We start from the raw sequence: 18,984 nt of genomic DNA on the forward strand, positions 1-18,984 counted from the left end.
CCCCCCCCCACCAGTCGAAAGTTCACTGCCTAGTGCTCTCCCTTTGTAACCCTAATCCCAGCCTTACTGTCCTCTTTGTGGGGGCCAGCGCCTCTGCTTTACCCACTTCTGGTCGGGTTATTGATGACCGCGCTCCTTGAGAAACTCAAAAGCCTTCCAGGTACTAGAAACATGGCAGCCTGCACATTCCTGAAGATCTTATCCACATAAGACACAATTGGACTATTTATAAGCAAATCCTCCGTCTTCCCATTACTGCAAGAGCTGGCATGCTGAAACCATCTTCCTAAAGAACAAATTATACTATATATACCCCATCCATTTCCTGCACCCACCAATGCAGACTTCTTCCACCTCACTGCATGTCTCAGGGGAGCTCCACTGAAACTGGACCAGCCTCTACGAGAGTAAACATCTCCAAACTGGGTTTATAGGACAGACCCCCATAGACAGTCTCGTTTCCAAATTCTCAACCAAGTTCACCCACTTCCACTTGCCAAGTTCCCAAAAATCTCCAGGATGCAACAGTTTGGCTCACCTCGTTTTCACAGTTAAGTTCACATTAAAATCAGTCAGATCGCCAACCCCTGCCATCGAAGGCCATCACGAGGTCTCGCTACACCCCTCCAAAAGCTTCCTTTTCCTGGAAATATAAAGCACCCATGAGCCTCTACCTGGCTGGCATCAATTTGCGAGGGCTTGGGATCCAGCTAGGTGCTTTTTAAAAAAAAAATAATAATAATAATTTATATTCCGCAATTCTATGTGGATTAGAAATTATTCAGGTACTCAAGCATTATTCCCTAACTGTCCCTGGGGGCTCCCACTCTATCTAACGTACCTGGGACAATGGGGATTAAGTGACTTGCCCAGGGCCACAAGGAGCAGGGCAGGATTCGAACCCACAACCTCAGGGTGCCGAGGCTGGGTTGACCACTGCTGGAAACAGTGGCTTGATACTGGGCTTGATGGACCTTCAGGGCAACTGTTATGTTCTCATCAAGAACCCGGTCCAAGTTCTCGGCTTCTTTGCATCTTTGGACAGACAAGGAACAGGGAAAACCTCCAGCACTTCACGTGTTCTGATACGCAGCTAAGACTAGTCTCAGTTACGGTGCTGGTCTTTGACCAGAGGGCGGCCATTCTTATGTTCTTATCTCTTCCATCCCTATTTCTAAGAAAAGTACACATTTCCCCCACAACTGCAGCTTTTCAAGCCAGCCATGGATTCCAGGCCCTGGGAGATTCCTTCCTGGTTTTCTAGTAAACTCTCAGACTGTACAAACTTGACATGAACCAACTCGGAGTTTCTCCAGCACCTCCAACAAGGCAAATCAAAACCCGAGTAGCCAGCGCCTAAAACTCCCAGGCTCAGACCTAGTTAAAAGAACAACCAATGCTAAAAACCCAAAATGTGAAATCGTTTGGTTTTCATGGGTCTTATTCCAAGACCTTCTGCCTTGGCTGAATCTAAGATCCAGAGTCTCTATTTTTTCTTTCTGATGGAGAATCACGGCAACATCTCCTTGCTACCAAGTTCCAGGCTGGAGATTTGGGGACAGTCCTGGATTTCTGACCCCCCTACAAAGTCCACAGTGCTTCGGGATAGAAGTTCAAAACCAGGACAGCCCTAAAATCTCCACAATGACATCTCTGCACATTTGCTGATTATCTGGCAAAGTCAAACTAGGTCTCTCTCTGATGATTTCATTCAATTGCCAGCTGAGTTTGAGCTTTGACTCCCTTTTTAAGCCAAGGACCTGAAACCAACTCCCCTTGCTCCCATGTTCTGGGTTTCGACCTTTTGACCACTCTCTGGGCTAAGGATTTGGAAGAGGCTCCAACTTTCCCCCCAGGCTTTCTGGAGCTCCGCAGAGGTCTGGCTTCAAACTCTCTAGCGCCCTCTGCAGAGGCCACACAAGACTTGCACTCTTAGGGCCATCACCTGCCTTAAAATTCACAGCTTTGATTTGCAACCTCTTAAAGCAAAGCACAACAGACTGGAAAGGGACCTGCACTGGGGCATTAGATGGGTTACTGGAGCCTCAAATCAAAGGAAATTGCAGTGCGCAAAACTACCCCAAGTGGGCAAGAGGGCATCTTTCGAGCGGTTGACAGCTTGACTGCTCTCCCTGGGGACAGACAGGGCACCGGTTGGGCCAGCGAGACCCCCAGGTGAGGTCTCTAGTGCTACACTAGTGCTACAGCTGGGGAACAGAGCCTGCGGGACTTGGCTGCAACATAAAGCGCCTTTGTTCCCCTGGTCCCCGACCACCATCCGGAGGACTCTGCCCAGTACCTTCCGACTCCCAGTTCAGGCAGCATTTGCCAGTTTCAGAGCCCTCTCCCTACTGGACTCTTCCCAGCTCCCAGAGCACTTCCCAGTTCAAAAAGCACGTTCCCCACTGGTCTCTCCCCAGTTCGAAGGGAGCATTTCCCAGTTTCATCTGCGACCTCACTCACCCGGCAGCGGCAGCTCCTCTTCGGAGACCCCCGGGCTCCAGCCGCCCCATCAGCTCCCGACTCGAGCCCAGCTCCAAGTGGCGAGCGCTGGGCTGGAGCCGCCTTCCCGCTGCCCCCGATCCCTCCCCCGGTGTAACCCGAGCCGAGCCTCGGCCGCTTTGGCTGTCGCTGGAGCGCCCCCTGGTGGCGGCCTCGATTAACGCGTGGCAGCCTGGGGAGAGCGCGCCCCTTCCGCGCAGATGGCCATTTGATGCTTTAGCCCGATCTCCCAAAGGAGCTCAGAGCTGCTGCTCCAGCGTTTTCCCTACAAATCGAATGTACCTTGGGCGGTGGAGAAATGACAAAAGTGCGCTAGCTAGCGCGTGGAATGCTTATGTGTCAGGAGCCACCGGCCTTTGCTCAAAAACGGGGGGAGGGTAAGGGACTTGCCTAGGGTCATGCCGGGGTGGGGGGCTGAGACTGTAGCTCTAACCACCACACCACACTCTCTTCACACCTGGGTTTTACTTCCAGTGATGCCTCAATCCCTCCTCTTTTGTTCTGCCCCAGCCCAGTTCTACTCCCCCACTAGAATGGCTCCAGCCCCTCATTTAAAACTCTAATCTTCTGTCTACCTCCTCTTTTATTTTGCTAACATGCATACTCTGCTACATAACCCCAACAGCAAAACCAATATTTGAAGAATTTAGATGTCGAAACTCATTAACGACAACCTAATACTAGGAGACCTCAACCTCCACCTCGAAAACCAATCCTGTAGGAACCTCGAGGCCTTAACATATCAAATCCTAGACCCTCAAACCACACACGAAAAAGGACACCAACTCGACCTCGCAGCCTACATGTCCCAACAACCCACACAACCAGAGATCCAAACGGAAAATGGAGCCGTTCACAACACATACTCCTTCGAAATCAATTGGACCAATAAGAAAAGCATTCCAATTGCTCAAAAAATAATGTACAACGCACGCAAACACATTGAACTCACCATATTCTTGACAAAAGCAGACAACATAATCCAACACTACACACCCAAAGACTTCATCTCACAATGGAACCGTCTTAGTACTGCAACCCTGGATGAACTAGTCCCAGAAAAACCCCAAACCAAAATCCACAGAAAATCAGACAAGTGGCTCGACAACGAACTACTCCTACTCAAAAGGCAATGCAGACAACTAGAAAGAAAATGGAGAAAAAGCAGCCAAGAATCCACAAAAACAGCATGGAGAATAATGAACCAAAAATACAAACAAAAACTGAAAGAAAAAAGAAAGACCTACTACACAAAACAAATAGGAGAAGGACCCCAAGACACAAAAAAAAGCTATTCCAGCTATTAAAAGTTCTCACAGACACCACACCCTACCTAGCCAACAGCAACTCCCTCCCCCTCCCTCAGCCACTCTCTTAGTCACTTACTTCAAAAACAAGATCGCAAACATCAGAACCACGTTCAATGGAATTCCCACTCACGTAGAAGAGACCTCACTTCCCCCCCCAGAAAAAGAATCAGTTGCAGCAGACAGAATCTGGTCCCACTTCTCACCCATTCAATGGAAAGACTTCAACAAACTATATAATAAATACAGCCACGCAGCCTGCGACCTCAACCATTGTCCCCCATACTTATTGAAAACCTCAAGCACACTATTCCACTCCCTGCTCCTACAATGGATACAATCTCTACTCATAGATGGACAGTTCCCACAAGACCTCAGCGAAATCATCATAACTCCGATACTAAAAGACCCTAAAGGAACAACGGACCAACCATCCAACTACAGACCCATAGTCTCAATGCCATTGTACGTCAAACTGATGGAAGGCCTCATAGCCAAAACCTTAACCTCATACCTAGAAAACCACAACTTACTCCACTCCACACAGTCTGGCTTCAGAACCAACTACAGCACTGAGACCCTACTTGGAACACTAATGGACACTGCTAGACAACACCTCTGTACAGGCAAGAAAATCCTGATCATACAACTAGACCTCTCTGCAGCCTTCGACCTGGTAGACCATGACATCCTCCTACAAATACTAGACTCCATAGGAATCTCAGGCAAGGTTCTCTCATGGTTTAAAGGCTTCCTACAATCCAGAACCTACAGGGTTAAAACAAACAAAGAAAAATCAGAACCATGGTCCAACCCGTGTGGAGTTCCTCAGGGCTCACCTCTATCTCCCACACTATTCAACCTATACATAGCCTCCCTCAGCATCTGCCTAAACGAACATGGCATAACCTCATACAGCTACGCAGATGACATCATCATTCTCCTCCCCTTAGACTCCTTCGGAATATCAGGAAATGTCCCTCAGCTGGTTCCAAGACTCGCAGCTACCAAGTTCAGCTTGAAGACACCCTGGGCAAGCAGTGGAGGCATCCCACAAGGCTCTTCACTGTCTCCTCTTCATCATATACCTTGCCTCACTAAGCCCATTACAGCCACACGGGTGACATCACTATTGTCCTCCCTGTTACAGAAATACAAAGAATCTTCCGTAGATAACGAAAGCTAAACAAGACTAGGAACAACTTGCTAAAGAAGTAAAAACCTTTTTTAAAAAAAATTTACATCAAAAGCAGAAAACCTGTGAGGGAATCCGTGGGGCTGCTGCATGCATGGCAGGATTAATTCATCGAGGGCCCCTAGGCACACAAGTACACTGGGCCCCCTGCCCTGCCCCCCTACCATGCACTCAGGCGGAAACAGGAAGCTGCATCAGAGGGAAGCTTTGGGCAAGCAGTACCGCTTGCAAAATTACAGTTCCCCTTGCCTTTCTTACTCACGTTGCTCACTTGTCTTACTTTCTGTCGATGGGGGAGGGCTGCGTTGCCGATCGAGGGGGGCCCACGTTGCCGATCAATGCTGGAGGGGCCCATCGCCGTTTGGAAAAAACAATGTTGATGCCCTCCTTCATCAGGCCCCCCTGACCATTTCGGGCCTTAGGCACGTGCCTACTTGGCCTATTGGTTAATCCAGCCCTGGCTGCATGATCAAGGGGCAAAAGGTGCGCTCAGAGAGGTTAAGGCTATAGCAGAGAGACTTACCCCCCTCTTCTATGAAACTGCGCAGAGAGCTGCGATGAATGGCCCGTGCTGCTCTCGATGCTCATTGATCTCCTATGAGCGTTGGGAACAGTGCGGGCCATTCAGCATGGCTCTCTGCGCTAAAAACCGCTAGCATAGTTTCGTAACAGAGGGGTTTAATGAATTCTTTGCTTCAGTCTTTACAGAAGAAAATGTAAGAAATCTTTCAGAAATGTAAATGGTTTTCAAGGGTGATGAGGCGGAGGAACTGAAAGAAATCTTGGTGAACCTGAAAGACGTACTAAGCCAAATTGAGAAGTTAAAGAGTGATAAATCACCTGGACCAGATGGTATACAGTAGTCCCCAAACATTTCCTGCCGGTCTGTGAAGAATTAGTGGCCCCTGCAAGCTCGTGTCCGTCTTCCTTTCGGCTTGGCTGCTCCTTATCTTCAGCTCCTGCTGCACTTGTTTGCTGGGAAACCGAGTCGGCAGCATGCAAGAACCACTGCGTGCTGTCCCGGCAGACAAGTGCAGCTGGCGCTGAAGATAAGGAGCAGCCGAGCCGGAAGGAAGCTGATCACACGCTTGCGGGGGACACTGATCTGGCTTTGGCAGAGGCTGAACAAGTAAGGGAGAAAAAGGGGGGGGGGGGAGCATGTTGGGATAGGGGGGCATGAATTTGGGACAAAAGTTGGAAGGCAGGGAGGGGGGTCACGAACTCGGGACACAGAAGGAAGGGAGGAGGCATGAACTTAGCACACAAATGAGAGAATAGCAAGGGAGAATTGTTGGGCATGAGTGTGTGAGTGAGAGGGAAAGATGGTGCACATGGGGAAAGGCAGACAGAGGACAATTGCTGGGCACAGAGAGAGGAGTAAGGAAGAGAAGAAAGAGAGGGAGAAGAGAAGGATGAGAGGGAGAAATGTTGGATATGGTGGTGGAGAGGGAACAGAGGGACAGATTGAAGGGGATGCAAGGGGGAGGAATGTTGGATGGAGGGAGAGGTGTGGCATGGTGCTGGAGAGGGGTGATAGAAGAAGAAATGTTGGGCATGGGGCTGGTGGGCAATGGTGAAAAATGCACATGATTTGGGGGATGAGAGAGAGAGAAATGTTGGATGTGGCAGTAGATGCACCCTGGATCTCTCTCTCTGTACACCGGTTGGAGACGGAACCGAGCTGCGGGGGTGGGGCAGAGATGGGGATTTTTTTTTTCAGTCTTAGTAGTTTGCCAGTCCACAAAATATTTCTTTTATTTCCGCCGGTCCATAGGTGTAAAAAGGTTGAAGAACTCTGGACAGAGGAGGGACGATCCAGATATGTAAATGCTCTAAAGCCAGAGAAGATTGTCGGCTGGTGGACTTAGGGGGCTACTAAAGTCTGTGTCTCATATGTCAAGACAGATGGTGACTCCAGTGGCATTATTCCTGCTGGACTCATGCTCGGTCTAGTCTGCCCAATGGTCACATTCATATTGCACCAACACCCAATTGTATTATTACAATATTTACGTGCTAAGTTCCCCTCCCCCACCTAACATATGCAAATTTGATCTAGATCCATCTTGCCATCTTCACTGCCCACTGATCTGAGGAAATGAAGGCCAGTACTGGGCAGACTTGCACGGTCTGTGTCCCGAACATGGACATTCAGTTGAGGGAGGGCTGGAGTGAGCCTTGATGGAGACTCCAGCAGGGCTCTGGGTTTCTGAGGAAAAGGACCATTTAAATTCAATCATTAAATTATTGAGAGAGTATGTTTGGGCAGATTGGATGGACCATTCGGGGCTTTATTTGCCATCATTTACTATGTTACTAGTTTGGAAGGCAGTCCTAATAACAAGATCACGAATACGTCTTTGAGATTAAATGGGTCAGACCACCCAATTAATTCTACCATCAAAATCCTGGGTGTCATCTTGGACCGAAGCTTGACTTTCGAACTCTCAGGTTAAAAAAATGTTTTTTCACTTTATGGAAACTTCGTACCATTAAGCACTATTTTGACTTCTCTTTTCGACTGCTGGTTCAATTCTTGATCTTAAGTATCTTAGACTATTGCAATATTATATATATACTTTGGATCCTTTAAGAAGACCATCAAATGACTGAGAATCGTTCAGTCCGTCTCATCTACGGTCTCAAGAAATCGGATCATGTAAGCCCATATTACAAAAACCTACACTGGCTGCCCGTGGAAGCAAGGGTTATTTTTAAGTTTGCTTGCCTTTGCTTCAAAACCATCTATCTGTCTCATCATTTCGTCTTTCCATCCTTGAAGGGCTGTATCTATAAGAGATTCCTCGACAGAACATTATCATTCCAAGCAGGCAAATGGAATAAATGTTTAACCAACTTTATCTCAAATGCTCTTTCTTACCAAACTTTTAGGAAGTCAATCCAAACTTATCTCTTTGACAAATTTCTCTGACTCCATTTCTACCATGATGTACTTCTAAAACACTTCCAGGAAAAATGGATTAATCTTATCACGTTAATGTAATTTTGAAAGATTTTTGTAATATCGCTGTCCGTATACAGTCTCTTCTTCTGTAAACCGCTCTGAACTGTTTGTGGTTTTGCGGTATATAAAAATAAAGTTATTATTATTATTATTATTATACAGTCTTAATCCTGAAAATGGCAAAGACGGACCTAGATAAAATTTGCATATGTTATATCACATGCTATGAGTGCAGGTGGGATTAGGGGAACTTAGCATTGGGCAGACTAGATAGACATGTGGAACTTTATCTGTCTTACTATGAAACACAGACTGAGTCCAGCTTTGGCACTTAATATGCGGGAATAATGAATCCCCTCAAGGGAACATTGGTTTTAATGTCAGTGGTAGTGTTTCAGCATTTCACGGATATTCATCGCTGCCGTCCGTGAACGCATGCATAATTTTATGAATAGCTAATGATGTTCATTTCCTTCCCTGCCTTTTTGCTGTCCTAAATTTATTTGTATAGCTCTACGGATGGGGACCAGTCTATAAATCAAGCACATATACGCATGCACAAAAGGGCATCAATTCCAAGAATCCTCTGAAGCGCTATTCTTTAAATATGCGCATATTTTGCAGGTGGGTGTGCACATGGGTGGAGTCAGGGTAGAGCAGGGGGTGGATGCTTATGCATGTATCTTATGGAATGCTAGAAATAATGCGCAGATATCTAGAAGTTACAGAGAAACATGATGGCAGATAAAGGCCAAATGGCCCATCCAAACGGCCCATCCGCAGTAACCATTATCTCTTCTTCTCTCTGAGATCCCATGTGTCTATTCCACGCTTCCAAACACAGTCTCTGTCTCCACCACCTCTTCTGGGAGACTCTTCCATGCATCTACCACCCTTTCTGTAAAAAAGAATTTCCTTAATTACTCCTGAGCCTGTCACCTCTTTACTTCAACCTATGTCCTCTCATTGCAGAGCTTCCTTTCAAATGAAAGAGACTCGACTCGTGCGCATTTACATCATGTAGGTATTTAAACGTCTTTATCATATCTCCCCTCGCCTGCCTTTCCTCTGAAATATACAGATTGAGACATTTAAGTCTGTCCCCATATGCCTTATGACGAAGACCACACACCATTTGAGTAGCCTTCCTCTGGACCGACTCCATCCTCCATCTTTATTTATGTACCATGAATGCCTTTCGGTTCTAAGCGGTTTACAAAAAAATGGCTGAGAAGCCATAGTCTGAGAGCAGCAACATGGAGTCGGATCAATGGGGTCGGAAGACTTTTTAAAAATTTATTTTAAAAACTTAATATACCGCCTGGAGTCACAGCAGTTTCCAAATAAAACCAAAGCCATTCCAAATAATATCCCCCCACTAGTGACCCTAGCTATGGAATTCATGGCAATACTTGAGAGAGTCCAGAGGAGAGCAACGAGGATGATAAAGGGTATGGAGAACCTTTCATATGCCGAACGGTTAGACAGGCTGGGGCTCTTTACCCTGGAGAAGCAGAGACTGAGAGGGGACATGATAGAGACTTATAAAATCATGAAAGGCATAGAGAAGGTGGAGAGGGACAGATTCTTTAGACTAGCAGGGACAACTAAAACAAGAGGTCATTCAGAAAAACTGAGAGGAGACAGATTCATAACGAATGCAAGGAAGTTCTTCTTCACTCAACGGGTGGGAGACACCTGGAACGCGCTTCCCGGAGAGGTGATAAGACAGAGTACAATTCTGGGGTTCAAAAAGGGACTGGATGACTTCCTGGAAGCGAAGGGGATAACAGGGTACATATAGAGGTTTACCTTACAGGACTTTGAGCGAATAGAGTATGGACATTTTAGGTTAGGTAGGGAAAACTTTCAGGTCATGGACCTGGAGGGCCGCCGCGAGAGCGGACTGCCGGGCACGATGGACCCCTGGTCTGACCCGGCAGAGGCAATGCTTATGTTCTTATGTTCTTATGAGCATCTGCAGAACCTTGAATTTCGTTTTTGGCAAACCAAAGAACAAGGAATTACAGTAGTCCAATCTTGTCAGAAGCAAAGATTGGGCCATAGTTCGAAAATCCTATTTATTCAGAAATGGTTTTAGCCACTACAACATACGCTGCTTTCAACGCTTAACTCCCACTCAAGGTCAGATGCCTTTAACCCATTGTATCATGTCTTCTGCCAGATACTCTCCTACCCTTCGATGTTCTGTCTGTCTGTCCAAATTAGATTGTAAGCACTTCTGAGCAGGGACCGTCTAAGGCTTGTAAAATGTACAGTGCTGCGTACGCCTTTCAGCATTAGAGAAATGATAAATAGGAGCAGTTGTGGTCGATGCTGTGAAAAGGAAACGAGGGCTTTGAAAACCCTCCTTCCTGCTGGCCAAAGGAGTTCAGCTGTCAGGGTAGGGGGAGCAAACGTAAAATCACTTTCTTTTATTACCTCCAGAAGCTTGGTGCTCAGGGCTGAATGGAAGCACTGGGCCTGACTTCTAGGCAATAGTCAAAGGGTAACCACAGGAGTCGTTTCTAAATTCTCGAGAAGGTGAACAGATCCTTCGCAGTTCTGCGGACTGTCTCAATATTTAACAGAAAAGGACAGGATTCAAGGCAATTTGGGCTGACTACAATGACAACACATCTGCTTGACGATGTGTTCTGTTAGTTGGGTTAAATTGAGGTGTCCATGGGCTTAAGTCACCAGAGTGAGACAGGAGGTATACATTTGGTTTTCAGGTGCAGCAGACAGTAACTTACCTAGAATGTTCCTATGTAAAAAATCCTTGCCCACAGCCTGAGCTACTCAGAATTAGTCCTTTAAAGTCTTTGGAGCAATGTACTTAGACAAGGAAGTGTCGTGCACAGTAATAATAAAGATTTTCGAGTCTGAGCTGTCTGTTTTAATGTGTGATGTTTTTCAAAAAGGAATTTAGCACAGATGCAGAGTCTGGGGAAAGAGCTCTGTGGAGATTTGCCCTCACTGCCCTCAGTCTGAAAGTACCCAGCACATTCTCACATAAATTAGCATCTCATGGACAGGAAATAGCATCACCCCTTCTTCTATTCATCCCGTTTTCCAGGCGAGGTGTTTGAAAGCAAAGGAAAAAGAAATGACAGCTCAGGCTACAGGGTCTTCTCTTCCCTGAGATAAGTAGTTTTGGGGTGGGGGGTGGGGAAGGATCCCTCACAAGGGTCCAATAAAGCAACTATGAAGGAGCAGTCAACCCCTGGGAAGGAATGGCTGGCTTGGCATTCAGAAAAAAAGCTAGCCCTTCCTCAGTGTACAGACAATCTTGAGGAGGGTGCAGGGGGGGGGGGAACTGGGCCTTTGAAAGAATGGGCCTCTAATCTTTTCACAGCTCAGGCTCTAAGTGCCTAAGAGCTGGTGACTCTGCTCCTTGGTGCAGTCTCTCCTCTTGCCTGTGAATAGTGAGGCCAATAAAGGCGATTAATGAGCTTCCACACTGAGCTCTGAATAGAGGAAGAACAGCTGAGTCTGGGGAGGTTGAGGACCCAGGGCCCAAGGTGACAGCTCGGAGCTGGGCCAAGAACAAGAGCTCCCAGTTCCTGGCCACAGAATGGAGGGGAGGAGGAGGAGGAGGCATTCAGAGCCCCCGGCCCCCAGCTGAGCTCCTTTCATGGACTCCTCTTCTCTCTTGCCCTGGAGTGGACACCTATTTCTTTCCTTTTCAGCTTTTTTGTTCTTAAAGGCCCTGCAAGTTTCTTGTCTTTTCATTCTGCCAATGATGCCTGAATAGAGCAGCAAAGTAGAGTTTAGGAAGTAGGCCCAGACCAGGCCTGAAATGAGCCTGCAGGCTGCCCTACTGCCCCCAGACTGCTCCAGCCTTTCTAAGGCCTCTGTCACCTGACATCCTCATTAGCAGTCCGAGATGGAGGACATCTGCCTCTTAATTAACAGGATTCATTCTGCCATTAGAGGGTGATGTCATTTCGCACATTTTATCTCTTCTAAAAAGGCTTCTATACCCAGCTTCACCAGAGGCTGCCTGTGGTAAACAGTAGCTTTAAAAAGAAGTTTTTCAAAATCTTTTGAGTACAACAATCTCCAGGACAGGAGCATCAAAGAATATAAGACAAAAAAAACAAAAAACCCAAAGGAGTTGAAATCAACTTGAGGAAAAAAAATGTGTTTTACTAGGAAAAGATGAAGAGATTCCGAAGGGAGGGTCTGGCTATGGAGAAAATGTGCCAACCGCTTGGGATACCCGCCCTAGTTTTCACCCATTCCTTTCATGGATTTATAGCAACTGATATATTGAATTCAGAGCACAGGTTCCCTTTAGCAGCACCACAAATTCCACTTTCTTTGGGTGGGGGGGAACAATGCTGGTGCCCCTCAAAAGTCCAACAGAGGGGGTGGGAGAGATGTCCCTAATTAATGAATCAACTGAATAATTATATAACTATATAGGCCCACTCTGAGTCACAACGTTAAAAAATATACAGAAGGGGGATTTCCAAGATGGCGGCAGCTGTGTGCTAGTGTTCCTGACTGACAAAGGAGAGGGTTCCAAATAACTTTACCTTTCTCCATAATGCTTCATACGAATGTTTTATGATATTGCTGGAGTGCTGTCTGCTGTTTCCTCGGCAGGAGGAGATGCCAAGGAACTGGACCTGGAAACATCTCTTTCACCTCCATTTGCTGCACGTGTCCTGCTCCTTTCGCGGCTGAGCCGGGGGATTCCTGTGGAACTATTCTCACGGGAGAAACCCCGTTTCGAGGGGCAGACGCCGCGGGAACTCCATAGAAGCAGAGTATGTTGGGAGCCACTGTTGAAGCTTCATCACAGCGGTTGAAAACACCGGCGGTGACTCTGGGGAACATTTGGCAGGTTCTCCAGACTCTAAATGGAACAGTCAGCAAATCTTCAAATGAAATTTTGCAACTTGTAAGTATTGTAGACGCCCTTGGTAAAAAGATAGACAGTATACAAGAGGATTTTGCTTCTGAAATAAAAAAAGTTAAACTTAATGTGGAACAGCTACAAAATCTGACTACTGGGATTGTGAAGGATAAAAATGTATTGACCAAAAAAACAGAACAGCTTGAAAACCACAACCGCAGATTAAATATGCATTTATTGAATTTTCCAAAATTTTTGCTTATGACCGCTCTAGATCTCTTCAAAAAATATTTGATTGAAGTTTTGAAGTTTCCTCCAGAAAATTTACTGCCAGTCAATAAAATTTATTATTTACCAAAGAAGAAGGAAATAGGTTCAAATCTAGAGGGGGGAGGGGGGGGACAATGAATTTGGATGAAAGAAAAAATCTTAATGTATCTGACCTTCTTGAAACCAGCTTGTCAGAATCACAGAAAGAGCCACATTATTGGTATCACTAGTTTTCGAACAAGACATTCATGCCATATTTAGAACTTATTTCTGTCAATCTCAACTATTGTTTTATGGAAAAGGATTTGGATGGATTCTGACGTCACCCGACAAACACAGGATCGAAGAAAATGATTCCTTGAAATGAGATCTGAAACTTTGGCATTTTTGCTGGTATATCCCTGCAAAAGTTTGATTAAATATCTTGGTTTGAAATATACATTCAATTTACCAGAGCAATTAAGGGCCTTCTTAGATATGAAGAAATTGGTGACTGGAACTTTTTAGTTAGATCAGCATTTGAGATATTGGGACCTTCCATTAAGTCGGTTGCTTTACTTAATACGTTGTATAATTGAAGTTCTCCTCTTCTTCCTTTGGGAAATCTTTGAGTTTGTGGTCTAAGAAGCGGAAAAGTTATAGTCCTAATTTTGTAAATTTACTAATTTCTTTAATTTCTTTTTCTTTCCGCATTTCTGGAACAAGAGTATTCTTGTGTATTTGTATAAAAGCAATAAAATAAAATAATTTTTAAAAACCTATATAGGCCCACTCTTACCATCGGAAGCTAAGCAGGGTCAGGCCCAGCTAGTACCTGGAAGGGAGACCACCTGGGAATACCAGGCTGAGGGACCCCACATTGGGCAGCTGCAACACAGAGAAGGCAATGGCCAACCACTCCTGAAACATCAGAGGGTGGATTCCTCCCTTCATGTGTTGCCATTAGTCAGTGACCGTAATCCATCCACCTTTATTTATTTTCTTTATTTCGATTTCTATCCCGTTGTCCCCAAAGGTTTAACATACATGGAGGGGCATAATCAAAAGAAACATCTAAGCCCGTTTTGGGCCTAAGTCACAAGTCGCCCAAAGTCAGACATGGGAAAAGGTCCATTTTCGAAAAATACATCCAACATATTTTTTTTTTTATTTTAGAAAATGGTCTAACTGTACATCCAGGCATCTGATCGTCCAGACCACTAAGTTGTTCATCTTTATATCCGTTTTTGTCCAAAAATTCATCCAAGTCAAAAACACCTAGAAAAAGACCTTTTTGACATGGGCGGGGTCAGCAAAGTGATGGACTGGACTCCTAAACATTGCACCAGAGTAGTGGAGTATCATACAGGGCACTGCTGTGAACTTCACAAAAAGGGTGCCATATACACATCTCAGCACAACAACCTTATAGGTCGTGGTCTCAGCACAACAACCTTATAGGTCATGGTGAGCCCCCCAAAACACCCCCCAGAACCAACTAGACCCACCTGTCTACCCCCCAATAGCCCTTATGGCTGCAGGTGCCACTTATATGGCAGTACAAAAGGGTTTTGGGGTTTTTTGGGGGGTGCACTTGTTTCACCATGGATGCAGTGATTAGAGTGGCTTATGGGCCTGGGTCCTCCTCTCCATAGTTCACTAACCCACCCCCAAGACCACTTAAGCCACCTCTGTGCAGCTCTACTAGGCTTTCCTATGCCAGGCTGTCAGGTGCTGATGTTCTGGAGGCAGATATGTAAAGTTGTTAGTACAATTTTTATGGCGGGGGGGGGGGGGAGGTCAGTGATCACTGGGGGAGTGTGTAGGGGGTCTGTACTTTGTCCCTACAGTGGTTATCTGGTCACTTTGGATACCTTCTTGTGACGTAGACCTGGTTTTAGATGGCCTAAGTCACAACGTCCAAGTTCTGTCTAGGCAGTGTTGTAACACTTTTGGTTATACATACAGTACAACTAAGTCTAGGACGGCCCATGTCCTGCCCAAATCCCGCCCTCAGCACTCCTCCTAAAACACCCCTTTTAGCTCTGGGCGTACTGCAGCACTGTGAAGGCCTAAGTCATTTTTAGATACGTCTAAAACCCGCTTCGAATATCGGCACTTGGACTTGTCTCACTGATCGTCTAAGTGCCGATTTAGGCCGGTTATTAGACGTATTTCCATTTCAATTATGAGCCCCATAGTATATAGTTAACAGGTTACAATTTACACTAGATTAGCCATAATTTCAGTATGTTTCGGATACAAGTTTTTTTCTAACTAGACACATACAGTTTACTGGTTATAATTTACCCTGGTTATTCTACAGTACAAGTTTTATCCTAATTGACAAACAGACAGTTTATAGGTTGGATTTTACCTTATAAGCTTTCTTTAGGTGACACATAACGGGTTCTGGTACCAATGTACCATCAGTCAAGGGCAGGGGTTAGGTTCTTAAAGTCAACCATGTGGGCAGGTGATCAAACAGAGGGGAGTGAGGCTTATAGTGCGCATGGATGGGGAGAGGGGAGTGTGGGATGCACTAATGGGGGGGAGATGGACTCAATGAAAAGCTGTGCATTGGACATTGGTGTATATTGTTTACATGAAACAGAAGGCAGGAGCCAGTGAGTGATGAATATATGTCGAACAGAGGATGGAAGGTAGGTGCTGCTGTGAATTAAGGCAGACTGAAGGAAAGCTTTCAGGTGCACTTACCTGTCCTAATTCTTCAAGGAAAGAATTTGTCTTTGGACATTGTCCAGAGACCTGCACCTGCTTTTTCTACACTGCCTCTTCCCAAGTAAAATACTGTAATCACAATTCCTAATTGTCCTGTCAGTCCAATCCAGAAGAGAGAATATTTGCTCTCCTACCAGCAGATGGAGACAGACTAGGATATCATCAGTGACATCACGGGTTGGAGAGAGTGGCTATTGGTTAGAGCAACAGCTTCAGCACCCTGAGGTTGTGGGTTCAAACCCAGCCCTGCTCCTTGTGACCTTGGGCAAGTCACCTAATCCTCCACTGCCCCAGGTACATTAGGGACAAATAGGGAGAATGCTTGAAGTGCCTGTATGAAAACTGCTTTGGGATAAAAATAGAGGATCTCTAATTAGAAAACAAAGGATGTAAATTAAAGAACTAAGGCTGGTATTGGACAGACCTGCACGGTCTGTGTCCCATATATGGTGATTCGGTGTAGGATGGGCTGGGGAGGGCATCAATGTGAACTCCACTAAATGGGAACATGTCACCCCTTTCTATCACCAACTACACTGGCTACCATTTGAATCTAGAATTCTCTTTAAATTTGCATGCTTCTGCTACAAATCGGTTAACGGCTCCTCCCCAAGTTACATAAACACACACTTTAACCTCTACTGCAGCAACAGGACATCACGGAGAACTCAATTGTTCGCCTTCCCTTCGCCTAAACACTGCCCTCTCAAAAGATTCCTGGATAGAACTTTTGCCTTCCAAGCAGCCAAGTCGAACCCATGGCTAGCACAGATGATACTCGAGGCCCCCACTTACCTATCATTCAGAAAACTACTAAAAACGTACCTTTTCAGCAAACACGACCCTTAATAACCCATTCACCTCACAGGACACTTACCCCACCGCTGCCCCCTTCCTCCCTCACCAGTCCCTCCCTCCCTCCCCCACTCTCTACCTCCCCTACCTAGCTCGGTCAAACCTGCAATTTCTGTAATATTGATGTAAACCTGCCCTCTGTGCAGACAGTTAAGAATCGCTGTAACTTCACGGCTGACTGCGGCAAATCACTGTAATTTATCGTAATTCGGCCTGCAATTTTCTGTCAAAAATTCTTCTAATTATGCTGTAAATCTGCTTCTAATTTTGTAAACCTACTTCTAATTTTGTTGTAAATCTGCTATTCAATGCTGTAAATCTGCTTCTAATTTTGTAAACCTACCTCTAATTTTGTTGTAAATCTGCTATTCAATGCAGATCATTTGCTAATTGATGTAAACCGCCTAGAACTCACTGGGTATGGCGGTATATAAGAATAAAGAATAATAATAATAATAATAATAAATGGAACAGGAGGATGTTACTGGCCAGACTTTACGGTAGATGTCCTGCAAAGAAAGGGATGGTTGGATAGGCTGGAGTGAGCTTGGACGGCAACTTCAGCATTTGGAACCTAGGACAAAACCAGACTTTACAGTCTACGGCCCAGAAAGTACACAAAGTACACCTCAATAGCCTGTGCATACATCGATTGGCCCAAAGGCAGACCTAATAAAGGACTGGATAGTTAAAGAATAGTTAGGTTGCCTGTTCCAACTCAGACCCCTGCATAACAGAATTCTGTCCTAGGGGATACAAACTAGAGGTGGTCTGCCGAGAGAAAAAGCAAGGGGGAGGACTGGCCATCCTAGTCAAAAACAACCTTAACATTAAAGTACTCTACTCTACTCTTCACATGGATCTTCTTGCCTGCCAACTATCAGATGACACACTCAAAGGCTCCATGACATGCCTTCTCTGCTACATAACTCCAGGAAAATGGAGCGCCATTAAACATGACCTCGAAGACTTCATTTTCCAGAACTCACTAGCATCAACTCATAACTTGCTCCTTGGAGACTTACACCTTCACCTTGAAGACCACTCCTCCAAACAAGTTGAAAGCCTACTCTCATACCTCAAAGCCCTATCCTACCTGATACTTAACCCCCAACCCACTCACGAAAAAGGCCACCAACTCGACATTGCTGCATACATGACCCAACACCCCACACACCAGAAATCCACATCTCAAACGGGGCTTGGCATTGCTCCCTCTGGTCAGACCATTACAAATACACCTTCAACATCAATTGGGCTCAAGGCAAAAACAAACATGAACTCCAAAAAACTACTAAACTAAACTAAACTAAACCTTAAGTTTATATACCGCATCATCTCCACGGATGTTGTGGAGCTCGGCACAGTTTACAAGAACTTAAAATATAGGAAGAGAAGGAAAAAAAAAGGTATACATGAACTTATATATAGAAGAGAAGAGTAAGGGGGGATAGAATTACATTTTAGTGAAAAGCCAGGTTTTCAGTTGCTTGCGGAATAATTGGAGGAAGCCCAGGTTCCTCAGCGGGGTAGTAAGGTCGTTCCAAAGACCTGTGATTCTGAAGAGAAGGGATTTTCAAAATCCGACAAAAAATTGAACCCACCACATTCTGGAACGAATCCATAGACCCCAAAAGAATTCATAACCCAATGGCGAACTCTAAGCGAAACGATCCTGAACGAGCTAGCACCAGTAAACACGAAATACAGAATCTGCAGACCATCTGATAAATGGTTTGACACCGAACTTCTCCAACTCAAAAGGCAATGAAGACAACTGGAAAGAGAATGGAGAAAAAGGGACCAAGAATACACCAAAGTAGCATGGAGAAGCCTAATAAAACAATAGAAGATCAAACTCAAGGAGAAACGAAAAGCATACTACTCCAAACTGTTAGGCTTGGAAGTCCAAGACACAAAAAAAACTATTCAAACTAGTAAAAAACCTCACCGATACCAAACCATTCCTAGCTGTACAAGGAAACTACCCACCAACAGCTACCCAACTAGCAGACCACTTCAAAAACAAGATTACTACAATCAGGACTACCTTCAACAACACACCAAGCCACCTTGACGAGATAATAATATACCCTGCATCAGGAGAAGCCATTGCAGAAGACAAGACCTGGACTGACTTCCCATCAGTACAATAGCCTGAAAAGAACCGACTTTATAAAAAATACTGCCAAGCATCATGCGACCTGAACAACTGCCCCACATATCTGATAACAACTGCCCCCCTCCAAAATTAGAGCTCACCTCATGCAATGGGTACAAACTACGCTCACGAAAGGTCAAT

At 45.4% G+C, this 18,984-nt stretch overlaps 1 protein-coding gene across 10 annotated transcripts in view; it reads right to left on the reverse strand.

Annotated features, from left to right (window-relative positions):
- Window positions 1-2,612, reverse strand: part of FGFR2 (fibroblast growth factor receptor 2) — a 205,246-nt gene extending 202,634 nt beyond the window's left edge. For all 10 annotated transcript variants that reach the window (XM_033941235.1, XM_033941234.1, XM_033941232.1 and 7 more), the window contains exon 1: window positions 2,464-2,612. The gene's annotated coding sequence lies outside the window, so the exon portion shown is untranslated. The remainder of the gene's footprint in view (window positions 1-2,463) is intronic.
- Between the last annotated feature and the right edge of the window lie 16,372 nt (window positions 2,613-18,984).

Source organism: Geotrypetes seraphini, chromosome 4 (genome assembly GCF_902459505.1).
Source record: "Geotrypetes seraphini chromosome 4, aGeoSer1.1, whole genome shotgun sequence".
Taxonomy (NCBI): domain Eukaryota; kingdom Metazoa; phylum Chordata; class Amphibia; order Gymnophiona; family Dermophiidae; genus Geotrypetes; species Geotrypetes seraphini.